This window comes from Peromyscus californicus, unplaced genomic scaffold, assembly GCF_007827085.1.
Source record: "Peromyscus californicus insignis strain IS unplaced genomic scaffold, ASM782708v3 Scaffold_10__1_contigs__length_136768540, whole genome shotgun sequence".
Classification (NCBI taxonomy): domain Eukaryota; kingdom Metazoa; phylum Chordata; class Mammalia; order Rodentia; family Cricetidae; genus Peromyscus; species Peromyscus californicus.
The window spans coordinates 107,036,080-107,045,168 of NW_026294391.1; positions in this window are offsets into that span (position 1 = coordinate 107,036,080).

Below are 9,089 nucleotides of genomic sequence, written 5' to 3' on the forward strand. Positions count from 1 at the left end.
TGAGTCATTGATTCACTTGGCTTGACTTGAGTAGAATTAGTTCTTTGTGCTGTCTGTGCCTAATCCAAGTAAATAGACCTTAACATATGCTTCTTTAGGCAAAAGGAAAAAACATAATATATGTGAATTTTTCAAGTCCTTCTATCTCCTTTTCTTTTGCCTTTAAATGGATATTAGCACAGACTAACCACCTCTCCCTTTCACTTAATTGATACATTTTTCATAATATTTTCCAATGGTATTTCTGTTGCTGTGAGAAAAACACACTGACAAAATGAAATTTAGAGGTTGTCCTGGCTAAGTTTTATGTCAGTTTGATACACGTAAGAAGAACCTCAACTGAGAAAACTCCCTCACCAGATTGACCTGTGGGGCACTTTCATGATGAAGAATTGATACAGGTGGGCCCATCCCAAAGGGTAGTGCCAACTCTGGGTGGGTAGGTGGTCCTTGGTATAAAAAAAGCAGGCTGAGCAATGAATGAGGAGCAAGCCAGTAGAGCAGCACTCCTCCAAGGCCTCTGCTGTTTATTCCTGTCTCTAGGATCCTGCCTTGAATTCATACTGTGGCTTCCCTGGATGATGTGCTGCAAGCTCTAAGATGAAGTAAATTCCTACTCCGCCATGTTGATTTTTTTGTAACAAGCTTTCTCAGAAACTCCAGCCCCCAAATCATGACATGGAGACTTATTGTTAGTATTAAATGCTCAGCCTTAGCTTATGCTTGTCCCGCTAGCGCTTATAACTTAATTTAACCTGTTTCTAGTCATCTACCTTTTGCCACGGGGCTTTTACCTTTCATTCTGTATGTCCCACTTTTCCTGCTTCTTCTTTGTCTGGCTGGTTGGTGGCTGCCTGTTTGGCTGGACCCAGGCATCTCCCTCTCTTTATCTCTTGTTCTCTTCACTCTCTCTCTCTTTTCTAGAGTCTAGATTCCTCCTCCTACTTATTCTTTCTGCCCACCAGCCCAGCCTATCCCTCCTGTACCTAGCCATTGGCAGTTCAGCTTTTTATTTGACCAATCCGGTTCCTCAGGCAGGCAAAGCAACACATCTTTAGATTGTTAAACAAATGCAGCAAAAACAAATGTAACATACCTTTACATAGATAAAGTAATATTTCACAACAGATTTTTTTCATGGTGTTTTATCATAGCCGTAAAACCCTAACAAAAAGATAAGAAAGGGTTTATTTGGTTTACATTTCCAGGAAACAGTTCATCCTTATTGGGAATTTAAGGGAGGAACTAGAAGCAGCTAGTCATAACCAACTCAAGGGCAGAGAGAGAATGAAAGTAAGGATACCTACTGCTCAGCCTGATTTTATACTCATTTATTCAGGGTCCATGCAATGAAATTATGCTGCCCAGATGAAGACGTGTCTTCCCATCTCAATTAACCCAATTAAGAAAATTCATCACAGGTATGCTCACAGACTAACCGAATCTACTTAGATGCATTGAGTATCTTTCCCAGGTGATTCTAGATTATTTCCATTTGACAATTAAGGCTAACTATCCCACCATATATTCTTGATCATCACTTCAAATTTAGCTTTTCATAACACTATAGGGCATGTGGACAGTGCAGTGAGTTCTTAGGGCACACTCTGAAGTGTTTAGCCCAATTTCCAACTGTTTCCACATTTTCATTTTTGACTAGTTTTATAATATCCTTATAGTATCATCTTTCACCCTTTATAAAATCCCTTGAAACACTATACTTACAGAATTCTCTCTCCCAGTTATTTGTGATAGTAGCACTACTTTATTCTATATAATAAGTGCTTCAATTTGTCAGCAATGTTAAAGATTTGATTGCTCTGAATTAACCTTCAGTCTAGATGTCATACAAAAGATTGACACAGGAAGAATACAGGAGCCAGTGGCCTTGATGTTCGCAAACATTCCCTCCCCTTTGTCCTCCACAGATAAAGGTAAATGAGGACAAAGACATCAACACCATACATCTCAGTAGCAGACCTGATCATGAGGACCAGAGGGGCAAGACTAAAATTTAGAATGATTGGTTTCAATCTGTTCTCGGTCTTATGTAATCTGCTGGTTAAAGATGAGATGGAACACAGATCGTTGGGATGCTAATTCATTGTCATCTCATATTTCTGTCTCTTAATAAATTATAGATTTAAAATTCTATTCCGGGGTTTTTCCTATGTGACATGTATCTTAGGCCCATGTACATGTCCAACTTTTGTCCATACTCAATTCCTAAACCACATCTATATTTTCAGGCATAATAATTTCAACATATCCTATCCTTGGGAACCAATTTTATATATTAGTATATTTCTTGCTACCATTACAAAAAAGTCAAAGGCTAAGAAATTTAGATACAAGACTGTTTTATTTAATTCTCACTTTGGGAAGCTGAAAGGCCCAAAAGTATGATACCAGCTCCCTAGTGACCTCTTTGGGGACTTTATCACATTTATGGCAGATGTCACCAAAGTGAATGCACATATAAGAAGATGATATGAATAGGAAGCAAGAGCAGGAGAAACCAGTCTTTAAGAGCAACCTTCTTGATCTCCTCACCTTGGCTCCATATCCCATATACCTACAAGCTGCTTTACTGGAGGCCAAGCCAAAATTGCTCACTGTCAGCTAACACTCCTTAAAGCCCATCCAACATACCCAGACCACACACCATACCCTGGGCTCCATATTCTGGTCCACAGCATCAGCAGAAGAATTTGGCTTTACCTGATGCTAGGCCAATTCTAGTGATCCAAGGTAAAACAGTGACCACAGCCACCTAACACTCCCTAAAGCTTTCACAAGGGCTCCAACTGCACCTCCCCCTGAGCTCCACATCTGAGCCCACAACCTCAGAAGAAAACTTCTGCTCTTCTGGATGTCATGCTATACTAGGAATCTCTGAGACCAGCAGGTACCGAAAAACTCAGAGGCCACACAGGTACTTGGAACCACAGAGGCAATGTTGGCCTCCAAAACACCAAAGATCTCACAGCCAGCAAAATCCCCATGGAGACACCGTAATGGACCTGATTACTCTCTAGTCATCAGAACTCCTGGCCACATAGGACAGAAGATCAGAGAGGAAATAGAAACGAAGGAACAAAACACTCATCCAACAAAAACAAATTGAGGAACCAACACCTGCACCTGTCATTGTCCCAATCCCAGATGCCTAAACACCAGTATAAGAGCACAATAAACAACAGAAAGGGCAATATGATACCACCATAGCCCACTGTCCTACTACAGCAAGACCTGAACAATCCAACACACCTAAAGCCCAAGAAATTGATCTTAAAACCAAATTTATGAAGATAACAGAGGTCCTTAATGAGCAAAAGAAAAAAAAATCCCTCAAGGAAATTGAGGAAAAGACAAAGAAAAAAACTTGGAGAAAATCAATAAATAGCTTAAAGAAAGCCAAGAAAAACATAGGTGAAGAAAATGATTCAAGACCTGAAAATGGAAATAGAAGCAATAACACACACACAGGCACACAGGCACACACACACACACTGAATCTTGGAAATGGAAAATTTGAGTAAGCAAGCAGGAACTACAGATGCAAGTATCACCAATAGAGTACTAGAGACAGAAGAAAGAATCTCAGGCATTGAAAATACCACAGAAGCAATAGATCCATTGATCAATGAAAATGTTAAATCTAAAAAATTCCTAACACAAAACATCCAGGATATCTGGAACACTATGAAAAGACCAAACCTAAGAGTAATATGAATAGAAAAAGGAAAAGAATTTCAGCTCAAATATCCAGAAAATATATTCAACAAAATCATAGAAGATAATTTTCCCAACCTAAAGAAGGACATGCCTGCAAAGGTATAAGAAGCTTACAGAACACTAGTTAGATTGGACCAGAAAAAAAGTCCCTATACCACATAATAAGGAGAACACTTGGCACAAAAACGAAAGAAAGAATATTAAAAGCTACAAAGAAAAAGGCCAAGTAACATATAAAGACAGACCTATTAGAATTACATTTGACCTCAGTGGAGACTGCAAAAGCCAGAAGTCCCTGGACTGTTGTCTTGCAAACTCTAAAAGACCATGGATACCAGCACAGACTACCATACTCACCAAAACTTTAAATCAGCATAAATGGAGAAAACAAGATATTTCATGACAATGTCAAATTTAGACAATATCTATCCACAAATCCAGGCCTATTGAAGGTACTAGAAGAAAAACTCCAACCCAGGAAGGTTAAATACACCAATGAAAACACAGTCAATAAAAAAAAAAAAACCTCACAGCAACAAAACCCAAACAAGAGAAACACACACTTTATACACATACTCACACACACACACACACACACACACACAGACATACCACCACAACCAACACCACCACCACCAACAACAAAATAACAGGAATTAACTATCATTGTTCATTAATATCTCTCAATATCAATGGACTCAATTACACAATAATAAACAGGCTATCAGAATGGACATGAAATCGTGATCCATCCTTCTGCTGCATACAAGAAACACACATCAAATCAGATAGACATTACTTCAGAGTAAAGGGGTTAGAAAAAATATTTTCCAAGCAAATGGACCTAAGAAGCAAGCTGATGTAGTCATTCTAATATCTAACAAAATAGACTTCAAATCAAATTAATCAAAAGAGATGGAGAAGTACATTTCTTATTCATCAAAAAAATTTCACCAAGAAGGCATTGCAATTCTTAACATCTATGCTGCAAATACAAGGGCACCTACATTCATAAAAGAAACATTACTAAAGCTTAATCACACATTGAACCTCACACATTAATTGTGGGAGACTTCAATATCCCACTCTCACCAATGGACAAGTCATCCAGACAAAAGTACACAGAAAAATAATGGATCTAACAGATGTTATATATCAAATGGACCTAACAGATATCCACAGAACATTTCATCCAAATACAAAAGAATATACTTTCTTCTCAGAAACTCATGGAACTTTCTCCAAAATTGACCACATAGTCACAAAACAAGGATCAACAGATACAAGAAAATTGAAATGACCTTATCAGACCACCATGGCCTAAAGCTGTATTTCAAATACAACAGAAAAAAAAATCAACAACAGAAAGCCTACAACTCATTGAAACTGAACAGCTCTGAGTAAAAACTGCATCAAGACAGAAATTAAGAAAGAAATTAAAGACTTCTTAAAGTTTAATGAAAGTGAATGCACAACATACCTAATTCTGAGACACAATGAAAGGGGTGCTAAGAGGAAAGTTCATAACACTACGTGTATACGTAAAGAAACTAGAGAGATCTCATACTAGAGACCTAAAAGCACACTGGAAGGTTCTAGAACAAAATAAGCAAACACACCCAAGAGAAGTAGAAGCAGGAAATAATTAAACTGAGGGTTGTAATCAATAAAATAGAAACCAAGAGAACAATACAAAGAATCAATGAACAAAGAGTTGGTTCATTGAGAAAATCAACAAAATAGACAAACCCTTATCCAAACTAACTAAAAGGCAGAGAGAGATATTGGTGAAATTATTAAGGCCACTCCATGTAGTTAAAAAGGAGGTTTATTTAGTGGCGTAACTTGCAAATGAAGGGATAGGTAGGTTGCAGGGTCTGGGGAAGACCTAGCGCAGTCTGGCAGTGTTCTCTAGAGAACTCTGCTTGGTCTACCTCTAGCGTCCAGGGTCCAGGGACCAAGAGAGGTCAGTGCATCCGATCTCAGGTCTTCAGGGCCCTCTCTTGGCCCTGTCGTGTAGGTGTGACAGTTACCAAAGCCGCAATGGGGGTTGGAACTTCCAGATCAAAGCTGGAATGGCTACCCACTACAGAGAGAACATTCAAATTAACAAAATCAGAAACAAAAAAGGGGCTATAACAACAGACACAAAGGAAACTCAAAGAATCATTAGGGTATACTTCAAAAATCTGTATTCCACAAAATTGGAGAATCTAAAGTTTTTCTTGATAGAGACAACATACCAAAGTTAAATCAAAATCAGATAAAAAACATAAATAAACCTATAACCCCTAAGGAAACAAGGAAACAAATGTAGCCATTTTAAAAAAAGTCGCAAGCAAGATGGTTTTAGAGAGGTATTATACCAGACCTTCAAAGAGCTAATACTAGTACTCCTCAAATTATCCCACAACATAGAAACAGAAGGAACATTGACAATTCATTTTATGAGGACATAGTTACCCCGATACTCAAACCACACAAAGACTAAACAAAGAATTAAAATTACAGACAAATATGCAGTAATGAAAACCACATGGTTTTGACACAAAAATAGATAGGTTGATCAATGGGACCAAATCAAAGATCCAGAAGTAAATCCACATACCTACAGACACATGATTTTTTGATAAAGAAGGCAGAAATATACAATGGAAAAAGGAAAGCATCTTCAACTAGTGGTGCTGGTCTAACTGGATGTTAGCATGTAGAAGAATGCAAAATAGATCCATATCTATCATCCTGCACAAAACTCAAGTCCAAGTAGATCAAAGACTTAAACCCAGATACACCGAACCTGATAGAAAAGAAAGTGGGGAATAATCTTGAATGCACTCTCACAAGAGACAATTTTCTGAAGACAACACCCACCATACCAGCACTAGTATCGACAATTAATAATGGGACCTTATGAAACTGAAAATCTTCTGTAAGGCAAAGGACACTGTCAAAAGGACAAAATTGTGGCTTACAGAATGGGAAAAGATTTTCACCAACCCCACATCTGATGAAGGTCTAATTTCCAAGGGAAACACTTCTACAGTGTTGGTTGGAGTGCAAACTTCTACAGCCACTTTGAAAAACAATACTGTGGTTTCTCAGAAAATTGGTAACTGACTTACCGCAAGATGCAGCTATACCACTCCTGGCATATACCTAAAGGATGCTTTACCATAACATAAGGATACTTTCTCAATCAAGTTCATAGCAGTTTTATTTGTAATAGGCAGAAACTGGAATCAAGCTAGTTGTCCATCAACTGAAGAATCAATAAAGAAAATGTGGTACATCTACACAATGGAGTATTACTAATCTTTTTAAAAAACAATGACATCATGAAATTTGCTGTCAAATTTGTTGAACTCAAAAAGATCATCCAGAGTGAGGTGACCTAGGCCCAGAAAGAGAAACATGGTATGTACTCACTTATAGGTAGAGATTAGCCATAAAGTAAGGATACTCAGGCTATAATCCACAGACTCAAAGAAGCTAAGTAACAAGGAAAGCTCAAGGGGGGACTTGTGAACATCACTGTGAAGGGAAAATAGAAGAGACATCAAAAGTGAATGAGGGGAGGTCTGGGTAGAGGTGGTCATGGGAACAGGAGTGATCAGGTCAGGGTAGGATGGAGGGAGAGAGTACTGGGAAATACAATTGGAATCAGGGGTACCTCTGTGATGAGCTGGAATTCTAGTGCAATGGAAGCTCAGAGGAATTTATGAAGGTGACTTAAACTAAGACTACTAGCAGTGGAAGATTAGGAGCCTGAACTTACCATCTTTTGTAACCAAGAAAGACTTCTAGTGGAGGGATTTGGACACCAACCCACATTTTGCCCTGCCTACAAAATATGCTTGGACAAAAATTTTGCAGAAATTATGGGAGTAGCCAACCAATGAATGGTCCAGCTTGAGACCCATACTTTGAGAAGGAGTCCAACCTTGGCACAGCCTGGAAGGCCAGGACAGCAGAGAGACATAGGATAGAACTAAACATGACTGACAAAGAAGAAAAAAGTCAATGATATGATTCCTAATAATATTCTGCTATAATCATAAATAGTTCCCTAACCCAATTGTCATCAGAGAAGACCTACAAGCAAACATTGAGAAGACCTCAGGGAATCCAGTGGGATATGGGAGAAAGGATTATGGGAGCCAGAGTGACCAAGGCCATAAGAAAACTCACAGAATCAGTCATCTTGGGGTCATAGGGGCTCACAGAGACTGAATCGACAACTAGAGAACGTGCATGGGACTGATGTAGGTCCTCTGTAGCATGAATCTTAAATGGTCTTATTAATAAAATCAAACCCAGGGCCTGGTATTGGGGTGAATGATGGAAGATCAGAGAAACAGAACAAGCCACAGCTTCCTCACCTCACCAATTCCTCAGCTGATCCTTTTTCCTCAGACTGGAAGCCTCTGAGTCCTCATCCAGAATGAATCTCAAAAGCCTAAATGAACCCTCAAAAACCTAAAAGATTAACCATGCTAGTTCCTGGTTTTCATGCCTTATATACCTTTCTGCTTTCTGCCAGTACTTCCTGGGATTAAAGGCTCTTGTTACCATGCCTGGCTGTTTCCAGTGTGGCCTTGAACTCACAGAGATCCAGAAGGATATCTGCCTCTGGAATGCTAGGATTAAAGGTGTGTGCTGCCACTGCCTAACCTCTATGTTTAATATTGTGGCTGTTCCGTTCTCTGACCCCAGATAAGTTTATTAGAGTGCACAATATTTCGGGGAATACAATACCACCACAGTGCTCTGCATATATGTTGCATTTGTATAGCTTAGTCTTCTTGTGGGACTCCTAACCAAGGGAGCAGAGGCTGTCTCTGACTCTGTTACCTGCTTTTGGGACCCTTTCCTCCTACTGGGTTGCCTCATCCAGCCTCAATAGGAGAGGAGGTGCCTAATTTTACTGGAACTTAATATACACATGTATATGGGAGTGCTACATTTTTCTGAAGAGAAAGAAGAAGGAGCAGATAATGGGGGAAAGAGGGAGGGTTGCAGGGAAGGACTAGGATGAGAGGAGGGAGGGAGGGAAAACTGTGATTATGCTGGGAAAATAAATTTATTTTAAAAAGAGCTATCTTCTCATGTTCACTAACCATAGTTTGCCTAAAGTACTCCTAAAGACTATCTATAACACCCATGACATATACATGCTACACTAAATATCACTTTCAAATCTTTTAAACCATTTCATGAAACTGCTGAGGAATATACTAAACTCAAATCCAAACATAGCAAAAGAAATACCCTTTCTTATACTAATGATTTATAGATACAATATTCTTTTACTCCATTGTTCATAACAAAATAGAATGTAAAGGAACAAACTT